The sequence below is a fragment of the Strigops habroptila genome, chromosome 1, assembly GCF_004027225.2.
Source record: "Strigops habroptila isolate Jane chromosome 1, bStrHab1.2.pri, whole genome shotgun sequence".
In the NCBI taxonomy this organism is placed as follows: Eukaryota; Metazoa; Chordata; class Aves; order Psittaciformes; family Psittacidae; genus Strigops; species Strigops habroptila.
Genome location: NC_044277.2, coordinates 54279607 through 54306611, shown reverse-complemented (window position 1 = coordinate 54306611; position 27005 = coordinate 54279607). Strand labels below are relative to the sequence as shown.

The 27005-nt window shown below is 39.7% G+C and overlaps 1 protein-coding gene across 3 annotated transcripts in view; it reads right to left on the bottom strand.

The window, feature by feature from the left end:
- The window catches only part of LDLRAD4 (low density lipoprotein receptor class A domain containing 4), a 305806-nt gene that overhangs the window by 244898 nt on the left and 33903 nt on the right, over positions 1 to 27005 (bottom strand). For all 3 annotated transcript variants that reach the window (XM_030486634.1, XM_030486652.1, XM_030486644.1), the window contains one exon: positions 1961 to 2091. The gene's annotated coding sequence lies outside the window, so the exon portion shown is untranslated. The remainder of the gene's footprint in view (positions 1 to 1960; positions 2092 to 27005) is intronic.

Sequence of the window (27005 nt, the reverse complement as noted above, 5' to 3'; positions counted from 1 at the left end):
CTGCCCCCATCTCACAGCAAATTTAACACAAGGATCTAACCTTGAGGGTGTGCTGGGTTTCCAAGGCATTCGGTGGCTGAAGCAAAACATGCACAAGGTTTGTACGAGTTCCAAAATAGCCAAGCACCCTCCACTTGGGAAGCGTACAAGGTATGCAAGTCTAGACAAAATAAAATGAGACTACACGCATTTTATATCTGTTTCCTTACTGCTCTTAGGTCAGTGACCTAAGGATCAGAGCTTTCTAAAAAACATCCTTATCGCATGCAGCTTCCCTGAAGGCTGCTTCTTCCCTGTGCCATTTCTCCATTCCTCAACTGGTTCCACAATTAACCCAAAAACCTGGCTACAAAAGCCAGTCTTTGCTCCTCTCAAACATTCAAACCTTTCACATTCCTGCCTTCATACAGTCTCCATTCCTCTATTACAACTCCCCTTTCTCCGTTTCAGTCCTCCAAGTGTCATTACTACCAGTAGGCTGAAATGGCTTCTTTTGGACGCAGCCATGTTATTACCTTGAACCATTCCCATCTGACAGAGAGCCATCATGGTTTAATGACCTCCACTGTCACTGGCCAGGGAGATACAAGACTCAGCCCTGACAGCAGATGGCTGATTCACACACACTGACGTTCAGCGATTCAACAAAGATATGATCGCACTTCGCCTATAAATTATAAAAACAGCAGTTCTGTGAAGCATGACTTAAAATTTCAAGGGACTGAAGTATTTCCGAGTCTGAACTTCAGATCTGGGTCAAAAAGGTGTCAGCTGTGTATCTGCAGAATTTTAATCATCTCACCAGATTGCAGCTCTCTTTCTCACAAATAAATGATGTTTGGAAGGCCCACAGGCATGCTTTATGACAGCAAAGCAGGACTCTGTCACAGGGGGCTGGATGGGTCACCAAAACACTCACTCCTTCTGTGCAGCGTGTATGTAATGCTTGTAGGGTCTAGGCACAGAGTAGATGTCTGTTGTATTTTGCTGACTGTGCACGTGGGGACAAAATCTAATAATTAAAATTTTTCTTGACTAAGTCCTAGAATAATTGGTTATAGTAGAAGAAAACAAAACAAAACAAAACAAAGAAGTCCAAAAGAGTGCACTAATTCTGCAGTAATTACTGTAGGCCCTCAGGTTTGGCTATGGTATGGTCACCATTTCTTACAATGGAGCACAGCAAGAAAATGGTGACAAAAAAATAAGTATCTGAAAGCTACTCACATCCTCAGGAAGAGTGAATATTTACTTTTACTAGCCCACAAGTATAAATACCTTTATGTTACACACGAGCACCCTCAGCTGAAAGCAAGAATTCGACATCTCTTGCTGCTTCGATGCGTATCCTCAACAACAGGTTATTGAATTAGTCTCTTCACAGCTTTCTCTGTCTCTCTCATACCACACCACATTTCAAAAGTACGTGTCACTCAGTGCTGAATAAGCCATTTGACTTTCTAGTTCAGTGGCTAGGAACTAATTTTCAAGTAATTCTTCTCATTAGGCAGAACAGAAAAATTAACTGGGTCTTCCACATCCAGGCAAATTATTACCAATATGCTGACCACTATGGGCATCTCACTTCTCTCCCTCTTCTTTCCCCACCTCTTTCACCTAAGAGAATTCCTTGAAACAGCATATTTCCACAAAAAATACCAGAGCTAATAGAGCAAAATCTTTCAACATCTAAAAATTACTAGTAAGGGTTAGCTATAGCTATCTATAAGGATATAAGCTATACCTATCTATAAGGATATAAGCTATAGCTATCTATAAGGATATATATCCATACACATACGTCAACACATACACATATATAATTGCTGTAAAATATGAATCAAAACCATCATGGTGTTGTGGTGTGGTATGGTATGGCTGAAATGTTACCCGCACATAATTAATTTGACTGAAGTATTCCTCTGCTTGCAAAAGATTTGTTTGTTTGAATTACATTTACCTTTCCAGAAGTGATTCAGAACGAAGTCTTGTCTAGTTTAAACTCATCCAATACAACATAATGATTTCCTTGAAGCCCAGAGAGTCAGGAGATTCTTCCCTTTCCTTCCAGTTGTGAATATTGAGTGTGATCTACAAGAAAAAGAAAGGGGAAAAAAAGTTTGACAGGCTCTCAGGGAGTTAGTATTTTCAAAATCCTCACAGAACATGACATTGACTCCAGAAGATTGATCAATCAATCAATCGCTACTTGGTTTCCAGAACGAATTCAAAGCAGATTTTGTTCTGCACTAGGTATCTCAACAAGCCACACCAAGGACCCATTTTTCCATGTCCCTCTCTTCACAGTCCTAAACACAAAGATATTAAAAGTGAAGGGCCTGATGTTCTTCTGCTTCTTTTTTAAAAGAGTTATAACATACAGTTTGCATTTTCTGCTATAAATTTTAATTTAGCACCAGGGAATTTGTAATTTTTTTGTTTGAATGTCTCTAAGAGAAATGTTAGTTTCTGTGCTGTGAAGTGCTAATACACTAAACAAAACCAATAGCAACCCCTGAAACATAAGTAAAACCATGAAAAACATGAAACACTCTTTCTCCTACTAGACACTTCAATTAATCAACAGCTATTGGTGGATAATGTAAGTACTCAACAGCTTTGTCATATAAACATGTTTTAGTCTAAAAACAGCTGTGAAGAGTTCAGCAAACTTTATTCTCTGCTAACTCTGGGAATTCCACTTTTCTAGGGAGCATCATTTTTGTTGGATAGCATGTTCAACACGCAATTTTGCAGATACTCATGCTGTATACCAGGCTCAATCTTTCTAGCTCTTTCAGTAACAGCAAGCAAACTCACAAAAGCTTTGCCTCAGATTTCACAGGCATGTGTGTGCCTGCCTCTCAGTACCCAGGCCGCCGTGCCAATATGTAGGATTAAACTTTTTCCAAGGTTGAATAAGCCACCATCTGTCTATCTTGTGTGGTGCTGTGCGCCATCCAGGAGACTTGTCCCTTAGAGCATGTTTCTACCATATGTCACTCCTGAGCGATCAGTTATGCCAAGACATTTGGGAAAAAATGACTAAGTCGAGCTGGAAAACCCTTTCCGAATTCCAGAGGAGGTTTGCCAAGTCTGTATTTGCAAATAACTTTGCATCCACCAATTTTTGCACGTATTGTATTCAACAATGAATAACCTTTACCCAAACGGACAAAACAATTATTTGGATTATGTACCTGTCCTCCCTTGTCCAGAACTCAAGTACTTTTTGATAAGCCAAGAGATTCATGATGCGTCTTCAGGAAAAATACAAGGAATTTTACAGAAGAATCACGACTTTTACGAAAACCAAGTTAAGAAAGGGAAAAAACAGACATAAAGAATGTATTTCAAGAAAGGCTCCAGTTAGTAATTTAAAGTCACAAGAAATTAGTATTTCTTTCACAATACTCAACTAAAAATACCTAAGGCAAATGAATGCAAGGCTTTTTCTTAATAACTGTATCTGAAGTACTAACCTGCATGCAAAGTGATCACCTGAACTGTTAAACTGCTGATATATCGTAGTTCATGCAATTAGAATTTGTCTAATAAAGAATATGACTCTATCCTATTTTAGATTTAAAGAACCATTTTATGTTCCAATTCCTCAATTATTAAATTAAACTCAAGCCAGCTTCGTTCTTACAGCCAGCTCAAGGCTGCTCATTTACATAACTGACTTTCAAGGGCACTTGGTTACGCAGCAATTAATACCAGCAAAGAGCCTACCAGATCTGCTACTTAATGTTAGGAAGACGTTCTTGAGAAAATTAAAAGAAGGGAGAAATTAGTAAGTCACGATTACAGCCTTCCTAAGTAAGTTTAACATGGCAAGGAAATCTATTCCTAAGGGCAACTGGAGAAATATTAAATATCGGAAGACAAATTATAGGAATTATTACATTTAGTGACAAAGTGAGATGAGTCCAAGAGAGAACATTTGCAGAAGTCTGAGGGCCCTTTGTCTGGGTTTTGCCTTAAGGGTTTGGACAATCATTGAAAACACGGGGAAGATGTGAAACAAGAATTCATTATGGCCCACTGGGATTTGTAGAGCAAAGGGCAACAAAAAGCAGAGAAAGTTCATGTTAGACAAAGAAAACCAGTACTGAAAAAAGGGGATTAGTGAAGGAAAATGAGACCAATTATCACCTGAGAATGAGTTACTTTTTTTTTTTTTTTAATATCTTAATTTAAATAGTCTCCCTCTGCACAAAGAGTGAAGCTGGCAAAGGTGAGGGTATTTCAGTAAAGTGACAGGTAACAAATTAATCTATGAAGCAATGAAAGCCTCATACTGCAATGGCAACACTGACTTGCAGAATGGAAAGAAGAGAGGAAAACAAATACAGAACAGCCAGGCAAAACCGGACCACTTGCCTACAGAACACACCTAACAGTTCTGAAGCCAGCATATTTTTTAAAAGGCTCAGCTCCCTCCTGGCCCGACAGCCTGAGGCATTCCCACTGCCCAGCCAAAAGAGACTGGAGATGGTGGTTCTACAGCACCAACTATCTGCTGACCCTTCCTAACCACAACAGGAACCTTCAGACCAACATATATCTGCTCTGACTAACATTCCCTTTCCTTCCTGCATCCATTTACAGGTTCAAACAATCTTCCCTTTAGGATGAAACATGCTTTGGGCATTTCACTGACTGACTCAAAAGAGCTGCAAATGGGAATGAGAGGAGGGGAGGGAAATTTATCAAAATTGTTAATTAAAGACAATTCTTATTCTGGACGAGCATTTGCACTATGAAGCTGGTAAACAGCTTCCTCACAGAAGGAGCAGCTACGTAGCTTCTGCGCTATAATCTCTTGCCAGAACTACAACAGAAACAATAGTTTCTCCTACAAAGTCATCATGAAGATCCCCGCATATCTGTAGGAGAAAACTATGACATAAACAATATAAAAGAGATAAAACATTAAATCACAGAAAGAGATTAATTTTCTTCATTCTCTTTGCGTTCAGTTGAGGAAGTTCAGAACCTGTCACCTGTTTGTCCCACACTAACGTAGACATACAAGCAGGAATCCTATCAATCTTTAGAGAAATGATGGGGTTTAGTTTGGTTTAATCACCATGAGTCCCTTGGAAATGTTTGTCACACACAAGCAGTGTTAATTTGTGTTCCACATGTACTAAGTCTCAGCACTCACTGTCATTCTCACAAACTTCTTAGGAAACTCTTCTGTGCTCCTGGAATTCATAAGCTCAAGGTTCCCACAATCACATGCAAGACCATTCCTCTAGCACTAATTTACTCATGGCACAAGTAAATACTTGTTACATAAATGCAAAACTTAACTGAAACATGTGCTGATAAATATAAGACTAGGACATGTTAAAGGCAGCAGCAGTGAAACATTTCCACAGGAAACCTCATTTAGAGGGGATGACTGCAGAGACAGTGTTTACAGACAAGAAAGGCTCTCCGAGCATGAGGCCAAACTTGAAGAATTGTTATGTTCTCTGAGCCACCCGTCTGCGGGGTATTTCGTATTTTCCCACATTTGTTCATCAAAGTTCATTCCACAGCAGAGACTCTGGGCCCTATTTGGCAAGAGTTTCTTTTGCTGACCAAGACATAAAATACAGGGAGAAAATAGAGGGAAGCTATCAAATGTCACTGAAAGCTTCAAAGGAGCCAGCCCTCTAATATAAAACCCATTCTGCAAGCGCTATGGTACAACAACATAAAAAAAGTTTATTGCTCAAAATGTTAATACAATATTAAAACAAAGCACAGTCCCTTTTTTTATCAATAATCAGTATACATAAACTAACTTAAAGAAAATCTCTACATGCAATGTAAAAGAGGCTTGGAGTTTACCAAGTTACTTGTAAGGAGTGCAAGAAGAGGGCTTGAGGGAGGAGGGGGGAAGGTTTGCTTTTTCTGAGCACAGAGATAAAGCAGGTTTCCTCAAATGGCTTTCCTCTTCTTCACTTCCGCCCTCCTCCACACAAAACCCAAGAAAATCTGCCATTGCTTTAGGTCAAAGGAAAAACAGGCCCAGCTGCCGTAAGCCAAACAACGTACAGGTTTGCTATCTCCCCTGCTGTTTTGGCTCGAGCTCTTCAGACTGGAAAATTCAGAAGCACGATCTCCCAAGCTCTATAAATGCCAGAACCATCTAAGAGGAAAATAGGACAAGGCCACCCCCAGGCAAGTTTGTACTAAAATCTGCTGGCTGCAAGGCAAAAAATACAGTAAACATCGCATAGGGACAGACTGCTCCTTGGAAAATATTCCACAAGAACAATATAGCTTCCAAGGAAAGGCTGCGCTAAAGGGACTTCTGAAGAAAAAAAAAAAAAAAAGCAATGTTTTAAGATCCTTGTGAGGAGTTAGCAAGCTAATGGCACACTTAACGACAAATTGTGTGACAGGCAATATGTTTTTGACACTAATCCAAAGAAGAAATGTAGAAGCGACATTGCATGTTCTCTACAAAGCGGTAACAAATTCAGTATCCTAGAATAGTTCTGCAGTTCACTAAGGAAATTTCACTTTTGTCTTGACAATTGATTTCATGGAATAAAACAAGTAATAATAACCAATTAAACTGTCAATATCATCATCTTGTCTTCTCAGGAAAGACAATTTAAGTTAAATTTTTGCAGTCCTTGAGAGATGAACTTTGCAAGTGATTACTGTAGGTTTTAACGTGCTCTACACTGACTCAACCTAGAAAAACAAGCCAAAAACAGAAGTTGAAACATCCTTTTTCCTGTGTAGCTCCAATTTGCAGTAGCAAGAAGCTAAACAACATGCTCTCCACCAGATGGCTGAAATAAAAAGAACACTCTTTCTGATTAATTAGGAAACAAATGAATCTGCTGTTAGCACAACAAGTTACCATCAGGAAACCTGGGCCCCCATTAAACTTTGGTATTTGTGCTTTCTCTGCAACCGTGTTCAAGACCATCCCCAGATTTGTGTCTCATTTCAGAAGCAAAACATAACACACAAGCACATCACACACAAGTACTACACCAGATATTGAATGACCAAAAAGGGTATTGGCCCTTTTCACAAATAACATTGTGCAAGAGAAGTTTTTTGAAAGAGAAAGTGTCCACAACAACAGGAATGAATGAAGGTCTCCTAGTGCTATGAGGAATCACCCGAGGCAGAGTCGCTAGGTAAACAGCACATCCCTCATCAGGGTTTGGTGGAGGCTCCTGTGTGCACACTGGAGCTCTCCAGCTGGTCCAGGAAATGGAAATCCCCAGACCAGATATAGCACAAGGAGCAAGGATGTGACAGCTTGAGCAAGAGAGGCCAGCCCATGGTTCCCTGATGAGGCTGCCAAGGATGACTCTCAACATGTCGCGTGAAGGTTCAGGATACAGTGCAAGCACTGGGGATGGAGAGGGGGAAGGCAGAAAACACACAGAACATGCACAAAACACAGGCAAGTGCATGCACTTAGAACATGAATATAACATACGGTGCTACTGAGGTGCATGACCTCAGGAAGAAGGGAACTGAGTTCACCTAACCTGGGGAGGTGAGGGGAGCTAAAAGCTTTCGGTGTTGTCATTGCTTTCAATGGAAGACCTGCTGTTTCAGCAACATAGAGCATGAGCTCCAAAACTGGGAAAGGCATATTCAAGAATAGCATGCCCTATTGCTAAGATGAGGATACTGAGGCAGAGTGCTCCTAGCTTTCTTTGCATCAACAACTGCTTTTTTTGCAACTCTGCACCAAACGTGGGTCCCGATACTTCAGTAACAGTGGTTAAAAAAGAACCACTTCAGAAGAAGCTGGTAATGCAATGAGAACGAACTTGCCATGTTTTAGGGCTGAAGCACAATTTCACCTTCTTTAATGACAATGCGTGTGCCTGAAGAGGCATAATGCCTTAGTGAGAATCCAGGGCTACCAACAAACCCACACCACTGTAACTCCTATATGTCTCCTACACGCACAACTGAAATTCTCAAACGCGCTGAGAGAAGTACTTTTTAGGGCCAAAGGGTAGGGTGGAAGCATTACTAGAAACTACATCCAAGACTGCTTTTTAAGATCTAGGTGAAGGTACTATATGCTCTCAAATAACTGAGGAAACTGGAAGACTAAATAAGAAAAATCAAAAATACTTCCTTGCACATTAAAAAAGAATTCCAATAATTTTACACATACAGGGAGGCCACTTAATTTAACTAAACCAGCTTATCTCACTTTTCCTTATAGATACCTACTGTGGGAAATACAAGGTCACACAAAACTGTAAAAGACCGCAGAAAACACTAACGTTTCAAAGTGCACCTATCCATTACACACATACAATTACAGAAAAAAAAAAAATTTTCTTTTTGAGCATCTAGTGTCAGAAAGTGAGCCTACAGAAACTTTCAGCAAACACAATATTCTTTGCCACAGTGTTTTAAGAAGACCCACCTCTCTTCTGTTTGCTTATACTCTAGTTGATTTTACACATCTTTACTTGATGCCTAAGACTCACGTTGGAAGAGACAGTAAACAACTGAACTTGTGCACCTCTCCCCATCTCTCACAATCTGGCAGACCTCAAGAATATCTTCCAATGTCTGTTCTTTCCAGACAGAGTCCCAGTTTTCTTTGTATATAAGCCTTTCCATGCATCTTACAACTGCTGCTTTCTCCAAATTTTTCCCATCCTGCTTGTTTCTGAGCAGAGAGGACCCAAGCTGCACATGCTACTCCAGATACTGGTGAGCAGTGAACTTAGTGGCAACAAGGATGCTGTCTGGTTAATTCTTTATTCCTTTATTAATATTTCTTAGCATTTGATTCTCTCTTTTGATCAGCAGTAGTCGTGAGTTCCTGTTTTACATTGTTGTTTACCATAACCTGATAACTGACTCACTCATGGTAACTGTCAGCTGCTCATAATTTTTTAGTGGAATCACAGTTATTTTTCCCCATGTAAATCACTTTCCACTTCTCTGTACTCAATTTTACCTGCCCTTCTGCTACTCAGCCACACAGCCATATTAGGTACTCCTCCAATTCTTCACCGTTCACTTCAACCTTATGAACAAGTTGGTACTATCAGCAAACCTCACTTCATCGAGTCCCCTTTCCAGTAGACTTTTTGTATCTTGAATACACCAACCAGACCAACTACAGTGGTGACTGTCAGAAGGGACCACTTACTCCTACCTTATTCCTCCCATCTTCTACCCACATTAGTTCATGACATGATCCTCCTTCTACATACACATCTGCTCGGCTTGCTTCAGGTAAAGAATGTTGCTAAAGACCTCTGAATGCCATCCAAATACTTTTTATTCACTTGCACATTGACCCCCTCAAACGGTTTCAGTTACTTTGAAAGGTGGTATTTCCCATCGTAAAAGAAAAGTTGACTCTTCCCACAGAGCTTGTATTCATTTAGGTAACAAACACATTTGCAAATACCACATTAGGAAGCAGATATTATCCTTGCAATAGATGAATTCTGTATCTTTGCAGACAAGATGTTGGAGAACAAAGAAATGCAAAGGAATGTAATTTTCTGCCTTTGCTTTGTTTTAAGACCCATAAGCATTTGCTTATTTTGAAGCCAAACTGTCAGGCAATTTAAGGTGCTATCAATCTCTCCCCTTTACATATGGCTCCATATATGACTAAGAAGTGACACAGGCACAATAACAACAATTTCTCCTCTTGCAACACTTCAGGGAAGACAAGACTTTACCCATTTTTCTAAGAATTTTAATCTGAGGAACAAAAAATAAGCAAATATTTTAAAAATTTAAAATATTTTCCTGTTGTTTGCCAGATGTGTGGGACTGCCAGCAACCGCACAGCACTAGAAAATTTTCTGAATCAGCAAGTTACAGCTTCTCCCACATTTTCTCCTTGGTCTTACGCACATTTGTACTATTCTTTATCAGATTAATAGACTAATTTCCATCCCCCTATTGGCTCCTTTTTACTGGTCATTAAGTCAATGGCACAGGGATTTGTGTCCTTCCAGCCTCCTATCCTAGCTGTTTCTTGCTAGTACACCACAGAGGGCACGGGTACAACCACCTGAGTTCTGAAAAGATCTGACAACGATTTGTAGGAGTTAGAGATGGGAAACTTATTCTACTTATTCCCATGTGCTCCTGTACTAACAGTAGCCACAGCCCAACCCTTAAATTTATGTCTAAAACTGCAGTGACTCCTTTCATAAAAGTTCTCTCCTAACATTTATCCTAGCAGTAACACCCTCAGCTCCTTTGGTATCACCACTTCCAGACTCCTTGTATCTGGCTCATTTGTGTGAATGGTGGCCAGAAGCCCTGAAGAGCTCAGGATGAGTACTGGCACCCTCAAGTTACATTACATCTCACACCAAATAACTAGTTTATCAACAAGCTAAAAAGACCAAGAAAGCAACACAAAAAGTTTTCAACGAAGTGTGGCTTCATCATTAAGATCTCTCTTTATTCAAGCTGCTTCTTCGTTTCATTATATGGAAAGGCAGGGAGCTCTGTAAACAGATTTGCTTAGTTTCCATGTCTGCTGCCAAATTTCCATCCTGCGGAACCAATTTCAAATAGAAAAAAGTGTCTCTTCCCATCCTCTATTCCTCAGTGTCATTCTTATTAAGGATACAGAGTAAAAACTGAATGGAAATGAACTAGTAACAGTGGGGTTCAAATCCAAATGTTAACTTTTTTTTTATATAATTGCCAAAAAGATCCAGATCTCTTTGCTCCATAATTCTTCCTTTCTTGCAGCTACGGAAAGTTTTTAAACTGAAGGCTGCCAGCAATGACTTTGTTATAAACTGGAGTTCACAGTTATTTTTATGGAATTTTGTCTCAGTAACTTTTAGCTCAAGCAGTTCTCATGAAAATATTTCCAAACCACCAACTTGGCTAAATATTTCCAGTAAAGCAAAATAATCGCCAGCTCCTAAATACAACTCCACTTCTTTTTTTAACTTCACTTTATCCTTCGGAAAACTAGCAGAGCTTTAAAAATGGGAAAGACAGAAAAGGGAGAAAGGAGACCAAAAAAAAAGCTGAGAACTTCAACCAGCCTCTAGCATTTCTGGGTTGTAGCAGATGCAGAACTGGAAATGGAGATATGGGAAATAATCTCCCACATATACACAAGTATTAATAGCAATGGCAAATAAAAACAAAATAAAAAAAAAAAAACAAACAAAAACAAAACAAAAACAAAACTGTAATTTGAAATAGCATAATACTTGCCTAGCAGAGAGCTCTCAAATAGATCCATCCATTGTTAGCCAACACTCACAGCCAGAGTTTTCACACTAACAGAAAGAATCTGATGGACTTTGTATTATCATTTGGTTTAGCCTTCTTGGAGAGGGAGTGCAAAGGAATAATTTATTATAACCCTTTTCATATCTGTCAGATGTTGCATGTTTTATGTAACTATAACACATTTGGCAAACTCTTCCTACCTACCCATATGCTAGGGAAAAGCTCAAACTGTGGAAGAGAAACCTTCCTCCACAAAGTAAATCTTCTCTTTGAGAGGAACTGTGAGTTGCACCTAGGGCTCCAAGATCTCTGCTCTTCTTTCATCACTAGGACTGATACTTCCACGTAACCCAGAACTCACACATCTGCCTCCCTGGGAAGCAGAACTATCCATCCTGTGCTTTACACATGCCAAAACAGCAGATGCACTGGATCTTTTCCCATACCAGACCACAATGCAGATGCAGTACAACCAAAGCAAGCCCTCACCCATGCACACACAATGGCTTTTTCAGAATGCAAGTGCCAGATGTGCTTGCATGACTGGCCAGTATATTGCTATCACTAGTGACCAGGTCCATTACCTGAAGCAAAATAAAAGGACACCTGCATGCCATTACCCCACCACAGACTTAAGGGCTGCTCCCAGTGCCCAGCCCAGTCCTCAGGACACACTGTTCTGATTCAGACAACTCTGATCTTTCCCTCAAGCAGAAGAGGCCCCGCCTCTGATCTTGAATTCAAACCTCATTCATCATACGAAAGAAACCAATATATGCAAGCTCCATAGGCAGTCCTGACACTGGTATTTTCCAGCTTTTTACTGCATTACATAGGGAAAATGGCAGCAGCTGTGATGAGTGGGAGTCGCCACCAGAAATCCCCAGCAAAGGAATGAGGAGTGCGTATGGAGAGCACATAGGAAGCTATGGAGAAACAGAAGAAGGCATGCCACAGAGCACTAACAGCAAAACTTGGGAAGAAAGAAACCCTCCCCAAACAGTGGGGCTAAAAAAGAAATGGCACTGAGGAAGCAGATGCTGAGAAGAGTCCAGGTGCAGAAGAACAAGAGAGGTTGTTCCAGGCAAGCAAAAAGGTCCTTCCTTCTTGGCCTACCATTAAGACATATTTTAGAATTTAGGATTTTAGAAACAGATTAGAGAGCAAACTGGTAGCGCATTTCATTCACCAGAGCTCTCAACTGCAATGCAGCTATACAATTTAAAAATAGGTTCAACTAAAAACATATACTAATTAAGTACTTCACATGAATGTCATAAACGGTTGCGTGTATGCACCACAAGCAGTCCTTGCAACACAACCTCACTATAAGGTCTCACATTCTTTAGCAGATTCAACCGTGAGACCAAGCAGGAAACACCCTTTACCTTCAATACCAGAGTCAGGGCATGCTGGTTGAGCTTGTGTCTGCAGACAGACCAATCAGATTATCTAGTAGGATTGTCCAGTCAATCTGGACAATCTGACTTTGGAACGTTGCTTCAATAGACTTTGGAGCTCCTTGAGTTGCAGGAAAAGAATCTGTAAATCAAATACATATACAGTTTAAAACTGTGATACCCTTAACTTGGAGAGTCTGTGGCTGCAGCACCATGGCAGGGTTCTGAAAGAGAAGCTCAAGAGTCACTGTTTTGAAAGGAAAAACTGAGCTGTCAAGTGACTGACGGGGAGGTTGCAACAGGGTGTTTCATTGCATCTGTAGAAAATAGTGCTAAGCCCATCCATGAAACAAGAACAGAAAAGGGATTTGAGGGATTAAAAGACACAGCATTTGTTGTTCCTTAATCTAGAATATTAATCCCACAAGGAAGTATGATGGAATAAGGGTGGGACGGACAGACAGACAAGAGTAGGCTGCATTAGAGACCTGCAGGATACAAGTAACTTGTCCTGACTGAACAAGTTCGACCAAGGTCTTATTGGTGCCGTTAAGTGCCACTTCGAAGAAAATGGGGAGCAGATCCTCGAATTATCCCCTCCTGGCTCACCCAAACACAGCTGCAGCACTAGATCTGAACCTGATGGGAAAAGAAATCTTCAGTGAACAGAGCAAGGAAACAAATCTATTCATTCGTTAAGTAAAAGGGACTGTAACTGCCTATTACCATGAAGTCCTGCCTGTTACTTCTAACAAAGTCCCAAGGCACTGGATATTCATTTCTAGAAATCAAACAAGGTAGACAAGCTAAGAGGAAGACAGATTTATTTTGGGTTTTTTTTTTTTTTGCAGTGCTGTCTGATGCCATACTAGGTAAGAAGCATCTTACCTAGTTTTATTAAAATAACGTAAATTTCTGTATCAAACTGTTTCAAACAGCTGGTAACTGCCCACAGAAGTGCAGTGTGGTTTATAAACCCGAGAGTCATGGAAATTAGTAGCCACTTCTGGACGGTAGGTTAAAGATATGAAGTTTTTGAGACTCCTTTTTTTGGCCCAGTGCTGTACAAACAGAATGCACATTGGTGGAAATGCACAGATTGTGGAAAATACTCCTGCTTCATAAATACACCAATTATTACATAATTAGATATATTACATAAATTTGTCAACCTTCTTAAATCTCTCAAGTATACGGTGTATACTGTGCTCACTTAATACGAATACTGATGAATAATGATAAAGCAACAAATAACTCCAGTGATGTCTTATGATTGACATAGGCACAGAAAACAAATATATCAACTTATCACTAATTTTCAGACAGCCAATTACTTAAACCTTGTCAAAGTAAGCTTAAAGAATGTAAATTAAGGTATCTTAACTTAGACATATAGCAAATTTCTCCTCCATCCAGTTCATGATTCTGTTCCTAATTTAGGTTTTAACTTACTCAATAATGACACCGCCTGAGTTCTTTAAAAAGTCTGTATTGGGTTTGCATGGCGAGGTTTTGGTAGCAGGCGAGCTAGAGGCATGGCTTCTGTGAGAAGCTGCCAGAAGCTTCCCCTGCGTCCAACAGAGCCCGTGGTGCAGACCATATTGAGGCAGGCTGTCCCCCTGCAGCCCAAAGAGGCCCATGCTGGAGCAGATATCCACCTGCAGCCCAGGGAGGACCTCATGCCAGAGGAGGGGGATGCACAAAGGAGGCTGTGGCCCCGTGGCAAGCGCACACTGGAGCAGGCTCCTGGCAGGACCTGTGGCTCCATGCAGAGAGGAGCCCACAATGGAGTAGGTTTGCTGCAGGACTTGTGACCCTGCAGGGACCCACGCTGGAGCAGTCTGTTCCTGAAGGGCTGCACCCATGGAAGGGACCCACGCTGGAGCAGTCTGTTCCTGAAGGGCTGCACCCATGGAAGGGACCCACATTAGAGCAGTCTGTTCCTGAAGGGCTGCACCCATGGAAGGGGGAAAATTGTGGAAAATACATATTCTATTGTCAAACTGCAACAACTCTAGATTTTTCCCATGAGCACCTGTTATGCAAATTTAACACAACTGTATCTCATTATATCAAAAAATACTCCCATTACACTCTATTACACTTGATATACTATATTAATTATTCATTTGCTACCTATATATTACATATATTTTACATTTCCTGCTACTCTGCTCCCAAAGACCTTTTCCAATAAGGGACTCATGCCACCATCTCATGACTTGTGTATTTTATTAATCCATACTGAAACAGCTGAATGCACATGTCATTTTAACTGTCCACATTTCCACAATTTTGACAGTGTGAATCTCAATTTGACTCTATGTATCCCTTTAAAACATTAAAGGTATATTCATGTTTCCTTAAAACCTATGTGCCAAATGATGGTTTTGGTTATTCCAACTAATACATAAAGGCGAACATGCATACAGAATATAACACATGACTTTGTGGACTTCACTCCTCAGAGACAATGACAGAGCATCTGCAGAAGTGGTATCTGTTCGACTTGTCAGGACTCAAAACTAGTTAATGTCACACAATTTACACTGTTTTCAAGAGTTTGTCTACATTTCTAACTTGTCTGATGGCATTAAAAGACCTCACAGCACAGGATAAACCTACCAGCTATTGCCACTGGCTGCCTGAAGAAGGCAACTCCATTTGGCTGAGAGATGGAGAGTGAACTAACACGAGTCACCTGTGACAATCACTAGGAATAGAGTGAAGGAAATCACATGGGTGAAAACCAGTATTTTTGTGTATGTGGAGTATCTTCTTTTAAGTGGATTCATCTTAAAAAGATTTATTGTAAACCATCTAAACATGAAGAAAAAGTGATTCACTGGTAAATGCGTCTGAATTTTTCAGCATCTTGTAGAAATCTAAACTATCAATCTTAAAACAATACCAACTTCTAGAAGATTGCAGTTCCATCTAAATTGTTTTAACCTACGAGTAAAATTTTAAAACTATTTTCTTTTGTTGCAGAATTTTCATGTTTGCTTGTTCATTTAACATCTTCCTTTCTTCTGATGTTTGTTTAGCAAACAGGTCCAGACAGTTACGTTCCCTTTTCCTGTCACTTGGTTTCCACCAAGCAGCAGGGGTAAAATCATTACAATAAAACAAGGAAACATTTTAAAACATAAATTACTAGAAAGATTTCAGCAGCTTCAGTATATGGAACTACTTGCAATTTAGTCAGCTCCAGGCAGTAGTTAGAACTGATTATGTTACTTTAACTGTTCCTGGTACCAACACAACTTCCCACTATGTGCCAAGTGAGGGAAAAGGGGCAAGAACAGAAGAAATATATGAAAATCCCAAGGAAAAGGGAAGATAGCAGATTTAAGAAGCTGTAGAAACTGCAAAGGCAGGCAGTGAACTGAAAATGTACTTTATAAAATCACAGAATGTTTTCCCAGACATTTAAATATTTTTGTTAATGAATAACACTTCCTTAAAATATAATTTCTATATGGAATCATTAAAAGAAGAAAACGGGCTGGAGGAAAACAGTGACGTATGCAAGAATTGGCTATCTTTTTCTTCTCCGGTCTGTTTTGTAGCATCTACAGCATTAACACAGAAAGAAGGCTCTAACTAGAAGCTTAAACATGACAGAATACTGACACTTGCCTTGCATGCACACTGTCACTGTGAATTAGGCATAAGTTGACAAGCTAAAGACCTGGCTTGCAGTCTCATCATTCAATCATCCATCCAATCTCATCAATTGAGCAAGGCAGTAACACATGTCCCCTCTAGCTTAAATGACAGCAAAACTGTGAGTTGCAATCACAGGTCATCTTCAAACGACGCTTATCATTAAGGACGGTTTTGTTCCAAATCAATTGTTTATTGAGAATTACTCTAAGACGATACTTTTCCCTGCTCCTTCTAACTCCTGCATTTAACACAGTTTATAATAACATATCAGAATGAGAATTTTATAACTTCCTGGGAATAATCTAACAACGAATGACATTGTGTTGAATGCAAAATTAGCCATTTACAGTCCAAAAACTTTGACAAAAATAAGATCATCTAGATGAACTACAACAACTGCACCTTTAGCTAGTGCTAATCTACAGTGCCTTATTTACAGTCTTAACTATTTTAACCATGTACAAGCTGTTTCAAACTATTGTGGACATAAAAATTTGAAAACTAAACCACAATATAAATGAAAACATAGGTATCCTTAAAAAACAGTGCATTGTTCACACACAGCATCTACAGTTTTTGTAACATGTACAACGCATCCTTTGTTCTAAATGTGCCAAATCAGGATTTTGTTCTTTATTGCTCTTCTCCAAAACGACTGAGCAGTACTTGTTCTCTCTTTTTAGGGAACTTGAGGGGAAATTCTGGACTAAATCAGCCAAAATGTGACCTCAAAGGACGATGATGATGCAGCCAGTGGAAAAAGAAGAGGAAGAAAAGTTACATTTCTATACAAAGGGTAAAAGTAAAGTGAGAATAACTACTTCAGCGAGAGGATAGGCTCATCTGGAGCTCATTCACCAGTTTTTATACACCAAGAATTCCTTAATAAAAAAGGCTCAAATCCAACAGTCACCACAGCAGCATCTTTGGGAAATGACATACAGAAGGACAGATTCTCCAATAGAAACACATAATCAAATCTCTGTTAACATCATTTGCTTTGTGATAGTTTCCATCAGCTGAAGCTCTGCCTTGAGGAAAACTGGAAATTTGTTTGTTGTCTCACATCACTAGACATGACACGCGCGGTTCCCAAACTCTACCAAGCTTCAACAAAATTCTAACCACCTGGCACAGACAGTTCATCACAAGTTTACTTTTCCCTATTGCACCCTCACCACCTTCCCAAGCATATAAATCTCAAACATTTGCTAACTGCTACAGAAAATACGGGAATACAGCTCTGTGACAGCACAGAAACACTACCAAAAACTTATGTTTTACTATTAGAACATGGACTTTAAAATTTGCACTTAGTGAACTATTAAACATGCCATTTTTCCATCACTTTGACAGGAACGTTGTTATCCAAGTCAAACGTAAGGAACAGCTCTTTAGATAAGGATATTACTGCTTTCCAATTAACTGCACTCTCGGTAAGATTGCTATTATATTTTAACCAGATTCCTATTTTCACCTCAGTGATGTTATAAATGATCCCACATTTACCAGAAGTTGGAGTACTTCAGCTATGCTTCAAACTGATCCTCCCCATGCAATCTGTCCCCTCTGCTAACTCTCCTGGTCCAGCCTGGATGCACTCTTTGGAGCTGACGTTTTTGCCTCATTTCAAGGAATTTTCAACAAAATATTCTTCTTGTTCCAGAAACTGAGTGATGGGAGATATAACATACAGGTAATTATTTACTCTCTCTAGGTCTATATATGGTATAATTATTATCAGCCTGTGCAAAAAGATCATTTCAATGTGCCAAACATCATTCAGTCCAGGGTAAGTCCTTAAATCAAAAACCACACTAAAAAATTATTTTAAATAATATAATATAATATAGAAGCCAAGGATCAGTTTAAAACTTGACTTTATTTTTATTAAAAAGTTTAATCTTTTTTAGGCAGAATAATACCACAAAAATCGATATTTCTTTTCTTTCATACAGCGATAATGATTACTTTGAAAACAAAAATTAAGCTACTGAACTGCAAAATAGAAGTATTTCTGTTTTCAAATGAAGTATTTAGCATCATCTGAACTCTGGAAATATTTCTTACGCATGAGATTACAGACTTACGATCTTAGTTTCACTAAATCACGTATTTTAACTTAAAAACCACACCAAATTGTTACAGTAAGTCAAAAAAATGCGAAGAGGAATATCTGTGTGTCAAAATTGGATATTGTATTTGACACTGAAAGTGCTGCCGTTTTAAACACGAGGAGTGGCTACTGAGAACGGATGAATTTGAGAAGCCATGGCACAGTGAAGTAACTGAATTTTAAGAGAAACTGACTTAAAGATTAAAACCACCAGGTATTCAGTAACTGGTGTTGCTAAGATCTTAAGAAAAAAATATAAGTAAGGCTGTGACCTACTTATTAAAAAAATTAAGCACAGAGAAGAGGCTAAATGCACACAGAACAAAGCAAGGACTTTGGGATATGCACAACAGAGTCAATTGCATTAATTTTTCTTCAAGCTCTAATTCATACTACGTCCTCAAAGTTACCTTTTCATTTAATCTCTGGCCAAATACACTTTCATACCTCACACAGATGACAAATTATTTTCACTACAGTTCTCACGTGGGGGAGAAGTACTAAAACTTGTATTGATACAGTAAAATAAAACTGGCTATCAAAAAAAAAGACTCCTAAACCAAGATTTAAAGAAGAGCTTGGAAAAATAATTCAGACGTCCAAGAAGAACAGCAGAACCAACATAGGGAGTGTCCAAGAAAAATGAGCAATTAGAAAAGATTTGGCACATTCTTGATGACAACAAGCTCCATACAAGCCCCGAGGAATGGCAGAAATTCTGTAACTTTTTTCTTTGTATTTAACTTCAAATGTGAATCACAGGCTTCCACTTTCAGAGCCGTGCCGCTCCTGTAAAGGCCGCATACCCAACCAGGGACATCAGAAATGGTTGTTATTTCTGACAGTTATTATAACTACCACCTCGCTACACTGGTATGGAAGTGCTCATACTGGCAGTTCTCGTGATGGTACTCTTTATATAAGTAGCAAAAGATCTGCTGAAAATGTGATGAGAAGAATCTTACCCAGAACAGCTCCAGCCAACCATAAAATATGATCCCTCTGTATAATAAAGTAAACCCAAAAGTCAGATGGCAGACAAGGCATGTCCGTAGGTAGGGCTTTGGTACAATGTTCACACCAGTGAGGATCCCACAGTGATTAACTGCAGGTTTATGTAGCAGCACTGCAGGACATGAGCACCAAATGTCTTAGGGAAAAAAAAAAACCCAACAAAACCTTGCAACCCAGTTTTTGGTATCCTCTAAGGTTGTAACAGTTCTTAAGTAACCAGCTGAGGAAAAAGTAAACTCGAACCTACACACCACACCCAGCAACTTTTTTTCCCTGAAAGTGCTTAATTAGGAGGATTTACATGTTCAAGGTGACAGACTGGCAGTAATGAAATGTGAACTCTTCCATTTCTCTTCAAATGATAAGCAACAACACAGGGAGCTTCCCACATTGTCCAGTTCAATTTCCTTCTCACTTAATTATAGATCAGGAGTAATTCCACTACAATTAATTAAGTCACATCAGAGGCTGACAAGAGAAGCAGCAGTCTGCCTACAGCATGGCACAGGGGAAAGGCTGTTCTCCCACCATGGCTATTCATTTTTAGCCTCAAAGAACATTAACCCATTACATTGACACTAATGACCAGAGCCACTCAATCAAAGAGCAATTAAAGTTCTGCAAAATTCAAGTCCTAAAGTCCAATCCTACTTTTTATGGAAGTACCTTAATGAACAATATGAAGACAAGCCTCAGAGAAGGGCTCTGCAGCCTTCCTGTTTAAATTGACATAAGAGCCACAAGCAGAGGAAAGGAGGGACACCCACTGCTGGAGAAGACTCCTCCAGTGTGGTCCTTTTCACCAAGACTACTGCTTTTGACATTGCATTTGGCAAACATGCAACATTTGTTGGACAAAATGGAAACACCCCTCTGCAAGTGATTTTTTTACTTGCTGCTTCACAGCCATAGTACTGACTGCTGTGAATCCCATTTTTACGTTTAATTCTCCCTTTTCATAGCAGAGGGAACAAAATGCTCCAGCAAACTAACACAGGTGTAAGACATCCACCCCAGAACCAAGCAGCTTGAAGTCCAGAGCACTATACCTCCACGCATTTGAATCGGCCCCAAATGTGCAAGACGTCAGATGTGAGTAAGTAAACTACGGGTGAAGTTCAGCTATAACTGAGTTTCTTGACTTGGCAAGTGAGAATTAAACCATCTAAAATATAACAGAACTCCTCACCACTATTTCTGGATATTTTTTAATAGTATGTACACTTTTTCAGCTATAATTCACTGTTCCTGTGTTCTGGTTTTGGTTTATCCATCAGTTTCTCCCACATCCATATCACACCTTCAGCACTCTCTCAGACAACCTCTTCCCTGTTCCCCTCTGCTCGTTTTCCCTCCACTTACTCCTACTCTCTAGTCCTCTACCATACACAGCAGCTTCATGCTCTCCCTCTCCAGCTGCTACCACCTCACTTAACGTTTCACCAACAGCAGAATGAACCTGACTAATTCTCACTGGTCACTGACAGGTCACTGTGGATTATCTCAGAGAGTGACCCCAGTTTCACTGAGCTGCTAGTGCGCAAACTGGCACTAGAAAGACACACCTTAAGTGCAGGAGGAGGAGGACAAGCAAGCTGAGACAAGAAGGAAGGCAGACGCACCCTGTATTCTTTTGGGGGCTCTGTCTGTACTGCAGATGTTGCCTTACACAGCCCATCATAGGAAGCAGTATGTGAACAAGAATCCTGGTGCTTCAGACACTTTCAGCGAAGACTACGCAGTTACTGGAATGCAGCAGAATAAAAAACAATGCAAAGGACACAAGATTTCTAATGGAAATACAGATTAGGTATCAGAGGGCTAAGAAATTACCATAGGCTGTATTATAGCAGACACAGGTTTAATACTTAAAAATTAGTATAATTTATTAGCATTGGGAAAAAATGCCCAAAAGGCATTTTGGAACTTTCTGTCTGTATTTCAGTATTCCCTTTCCCTCGGTTAGAATTTCAGAAGATGGAGACATGCCACTGGCTCTGATCCATCCAAAACCACATGGGTCCTCTATATTCCTAACAATATTTATTGACATTTTGATGGGGCCACCCTTACTAAACACGAGAACAAAGACGAGTTACTTATTAGTCTGTGTGACAGATGGACAGAAGTCTGCTTTAACCAGCCATTCCAGATCCATTTCCACTTTTTATATGACAGCATATGTTGTTGTTATTTACTGGGAGTGATTGCACAGGTTACTGGCTAACTTTACAGCAACCTGTTTGGGCCTTTTTTTTCTTTGTTGGCCTAACTCTCAAGCAATGTGTATTTCTGTATTTAGCCTGATGGCTTAAAGTAGAAATAATTCTACTAGCCTAGCCATTTCCCCTGTTAAACAACAGAAATCCAGGGATTTCCGGAATCTGCAGGTCTTCAGGCCCCATTGGCAATCTACAGTTCCACTGCAAGAACTTGCAGTGTACTGTTGACAAATTACATAGGAGGAAGAGAGTTAGAAGTTATGTATCTTACCAGCTGCAGCCTAAGTACCTGCATGGAAGCCTGGCAAACTGAAGTTAATGACCAACACCATGTAGATCAACTCCAGCCAAAAAGAGGTTTTATGTTTTTAAATCAGTTATAAAAAAACCCCAAACCATTCATTACTGTCATGCAACATGGTGGGGAAAGTTATTTTTCCATAGTTATTCTTCACATCACCCATTCACCCACATCACCCTTCCCTTCCCATCACCTCACTCCCAAATCCAGCTACTTCCAGTTGCTGACACAATTAAACAACCATTTTTACAATACTGGTCCCATACTGGGTCATTTATAGAGGCTCCTTGTTTCTAAATAGGTTTTTTTCTTGTTATTTTTCTTATAAATTCCTCCTGCTACCTCCTGCAGTTTTTACATGCAGACAGGACTTAGGACCCCTGGAGAGGCATTTTCCCCAAACAAATGAGTGCTCTGTATTCACATACATCTGGGGTAGGCTGAGATCACAGAACACATATACATGTGCTCCCAAAGTGCCGACAGCGAGATTCAACTTATCAAGAAATCATCATTTAAGCAAAGGTTATTCTCTTAAACAAGGTGCTTCCAAGTCAAACATAACATGGTACCCCCTGCTAGGTGAAAGACTGGCTTCAGCAGCAGAGCTTGCTTAAGAGATTTCCATCCTGACTGGCCACTTCATTCACAGCCTCCACAACTGCTTGCAGGGCTACAATCAAACTGGACAGCTGGGAAGATCTGCATTAACAGTAACTCCCTTCCTATTCCCACTTGGAGGGTGAGCCTAAAACCAGACCTTTTCAGGAACCCACTTTAAAGCACAGCTCCAGCAATGGCCAACCACCAGCTCTCAGGTCTTCCCTCTAAGAGAGACTGTAGCGAATGGGTGAGACCTTCTCACTGAGACAACAGTGACCATCTTCTTTCCTAAATTCATGCTCTGAAGTACTTCAACTGATTTGTTGTACCCGAAACACTTTCCAACCCAAAATCATCAGTCCAAAGCAGATAATCAGTAGGAAAATTTCACCTCCAATGGCCCACATTTGAGAGAAATACAAACAACCGAAAGAAGTCTCACCTAACTGAAAGCAACAGGCAACCTCAGCTACAGATGCTCAGTCTGTTATAATTTGAGCACATATTTTTCCCTTTATAGTGATTTATATTTAATAGTGTTATAGTTTTGCATTTTTTGCTCCTGAAGATCACTAGAAAGTGTTTTGTCCAGGTTATTATTATAGCCACTTTCTATCTGAGAAGTATTATCTCAAACTTGATTGATACTAGTCATAAAGGCATATAAACTAAAGAATTAAGCACAACCCAGAAGACTTAAGTTCTTTGTCTGTATGACTTCGTTATCTTTTTTAAGACACTAATACATATCATGACAGTCCAAAAAAATTACCTATAAAAAACAAAGATCAAAGTTTCTATTCAGGATAGAGACAGTTCCTCTAACTTCTGTTAAAGGCCTACTTTTGCAGCTGTTCAAAGAGATGGATAAACAAACATAAAGCTCTTCTTTCCTGATTAAACGCAATTTTGAGAGGATTCTATCCTGTGAGAATTTCTCAAGACAGATTCTAAGCACAGCAGTCAGTGTTCAAAGCAGGCAGCCAAAGGACAGAGCTCCACCTCCATCTGAGAAGTCAGAGAAACGCCAACATCCATACAGCGAAAAGCAACAGCAACTGACAGAAGTCTAACACTTCAAGGTGTAGGAGTCAGAGGGAGTACATAACCTTAAGATTATCCTCCAGAAGTAAAAGAATGTAAACTCAAAACCTCCACCTCTTATCATCAGCTTAATAGTCTTAACTATTGGCTTTCTCTTCATTAACATCACCAGATTTAAGATACACATTTCAAGAAAACATGAGGAAAACTCTTTTTCTACCATGTCTTTAAATGAGAGAGGACATCACAGTCTGCGTAGCAAATCCCCAAAGCACCTCCCATCTCTGCAATTTTATGTAAAATAATCTGCAGTGATTATTCATATTGCTATAGATTAGAAAATCAACACAAATATGCCTTTGGGCTACTTCTCTGGACATCAGCAGTTTTATCAAGGAGTCTTCCCTTCCAGGCTCAGCAGAGCACACCACAAACAAAGGGTTTATATGAGGCATCAAGACATAAATCAGATATTCAAGATGCCCCCTGTAGAAGGGAACAGAATGAAAACAGGGATGGACAGCAAGGGGGCTTCTAGTCTGAGGCAAACACAGGTACAGTGTCAGATCACACCCCAATCATCTCTAGTGTTATGTGGTAGAGGAAGAATGTATTTCTGCAAAAAGGCATTCTGGAATAAAAGGGCCTCTCTCCGAGCAGATCTTTCACAGTTCCAGCAGAGTAGTCATGTTACCAGCGTAAGTGATTTTAAATACAACATTCTTTCATAAATAGTTAAAAAAATAGATCCCACTGTTAAAACTCTCTTTTAAAATCACAGATGGAACCACAGTAAGTGAGCTTGTCCAAACTCATTTACACTAACTCCCACTCCAAAATGCAGTCCCACAGAGGCCCTGACTATAGAGAATGTCTTTACTGTTGTTTAACAGTACGTTCTCTCCACTCCAGAAACGTTCTGGAGGTAACTAAGACTCTTTCTGATTTTTTGTGCCGTAACTAAACATGACATGGACATGTAATTTCTGATACAAATTCTTCATGCTCCTCTAAAGCACTTTATACCAGTGGAACAACTTAATGCTGAGCCAGAACTGCTGTTTCTCCTCAGAACAAGGATCAGAACTTAAGTTCCATGTTTTGAGGTTTATTCACACCCTGTGCTGGAAAGAAGTATTAACACAACAGAAATGCTGGGGAGCTGTCTGGCTCTTCTTGGGGAAAAAAAATGGGGGGAGGGTGGAAAGGGAGAAAAGGTGGGAAGAGGGGAAAAAAAGGGGGGAAACATAAAAGTCTAATATTCTATTTCATTAAAGTTTGTATATTGTTCATATTGCTGTAGTATATAAGCACTTGCCACTGTACACTAAGTGCGACCTAATAAAGACTGGGTATGTGCCTTTCATCTCAAAAAGAACTAGAATGGGCCCACTGAAAAATGTGAAGTTAAATGGTAAAACTAAACGGAGGAAGGAGGAAACAGTTTTTTCCAGTGCTACCGTCACATTACATGCCATTACTTCTATTAACTATCAACCACAAAACAAATCATATTGGAAATTCAACTTTTTAAATGGTTAAGAGAGTAAGTGGGAGAACAAAAGGAAATTATTTATCTTCTAGTGGAGGATAAAAATCCCAATGAATCTATTACTTGGCTCTCCAAGCAAAAGCCAGGGTTCTTCTGAAGCACACATGGACTGACATGATGATTCCCAATCTAACTGCAACGCACCCCTGAAATCTTAACTCACTGAAATGTAAGGAAGAGCCATTACAGTGCAAATAAACAGTCACCTTTGCAGAAAACTAACAGAGAAAACACATTTTATCACAAAAAAACCCCCAACATCTAAAATAGATACAGATGAACTCCACTATAAAACTATTGTGCCACAGTGAAGTCTGAGCTCTTTATGCTACAGATCTAAAGCACAAACCCGTTTGTCTTGAGATCAGCTTTGAAACTCCAGGATAAGTTTGAATTTTGTAAGAATTATGATATACTTGGACTCATGGTTTCTTTAGTTATCTATTATTAGCCAGAGTTTAGTTGTCAAGACAACAGTTTCCACTTCTACAAAATGCTTTAACTGTAAGCAAAATGTCACATTCAATATCAAAAGTTCACCAGACTGGCCTTGTCTATAGCCAGGAAATAAAGAGTATCTCCTGGCTCAGGCTGTCACCAGAACAATGGCAATCAAACACAAGGAGACCAGGTATTTCTAAAAGATCACATCCACCTGGTAGAAACTGAAGGATCCAAGTTGCAGACCACCATACACAAGATCTGCTGCTCTGCTTGGCTTCTGTTCTGTGCAGTACGCTACTACAATGGCCACTCCGAAGTAGAGTATGATATGAATGCATGTTTCAATAAACTGGATTTTACATATCAGAGATATTTTAGGACATGACAGAAACACCCCAAAAAACATCATAGTGCAATGAATTTGTATTACCACAGAAATGGAACTCAAAGGAACACAGCAGTTAGGTACTGAAATATCCCATGCAGCCATGCAGGAAAAAAAGGAACGTGCTCCCAGAAATCAGGTCAAGCCTCATATTGTGCGAGAAAGTGAATGGACACCTAGACATATTTTGTTGACTATGTGATGTAAGCATGGCAGCCATAAACATTATGCAACGTGAGTCACACCCAAGAAGGTATAACTCACAAGGTTCTTACATATGCACAAGTCACCATTGGGAAAGCCTGACAATATGCAGTTTAGTTTTTGTAAAACCAAGTTCCTCAGGATTACATCGATTTTCCTTATGCTCTCTTTTTCTCTTAAAGTAAGGGTTTTGTATCAAAAAAAAACCCCAAACCACACAGTAGACCAACATAACAAAATACTGTGGATATCTTCCTTTCAGTCCCAGACTCAGACTCTTCACTGTATAACTGCTCTCATGTATTCAGACAAAAATCACACAGCTCCTTGGAAGGTAGCAATGTAACCTGCTCCCTCTTTCCAATCATCTTCAGGTTTACATGAGCCATAGGCTGAAACAACAGTCTACACAAAGCATTCTTCCCACCCTACTGGTATTCATTCAACACAGGAGAACAGAAAAGGACAGAGGGAAGGATACTCAGGGGTAACTGTGCATGGAATACTCCAGATAATTTAGACTCAGTTATCATTAGTCACTTCATTTTAAAGACCCATGTGATTGATTTTTTTCTTTATATATAATCTATACATCCATGCATATACACCCCCCACCACACAGTCATCGTCATCTGCCTCTCATCTCTTTGCCTCTCTAAATCCACGCTTATGTTAACTTTGGGAAAGCGGCTGTACCCTAAACCCCAACCTCAGATGCAATCCTTCCCCCTTGATGGCATGCCCCATAAAACATCCAGTATTTAGTAACAACATTTATTTAGTTGCAAGAACAGATAGCAATAAGCTACCTAA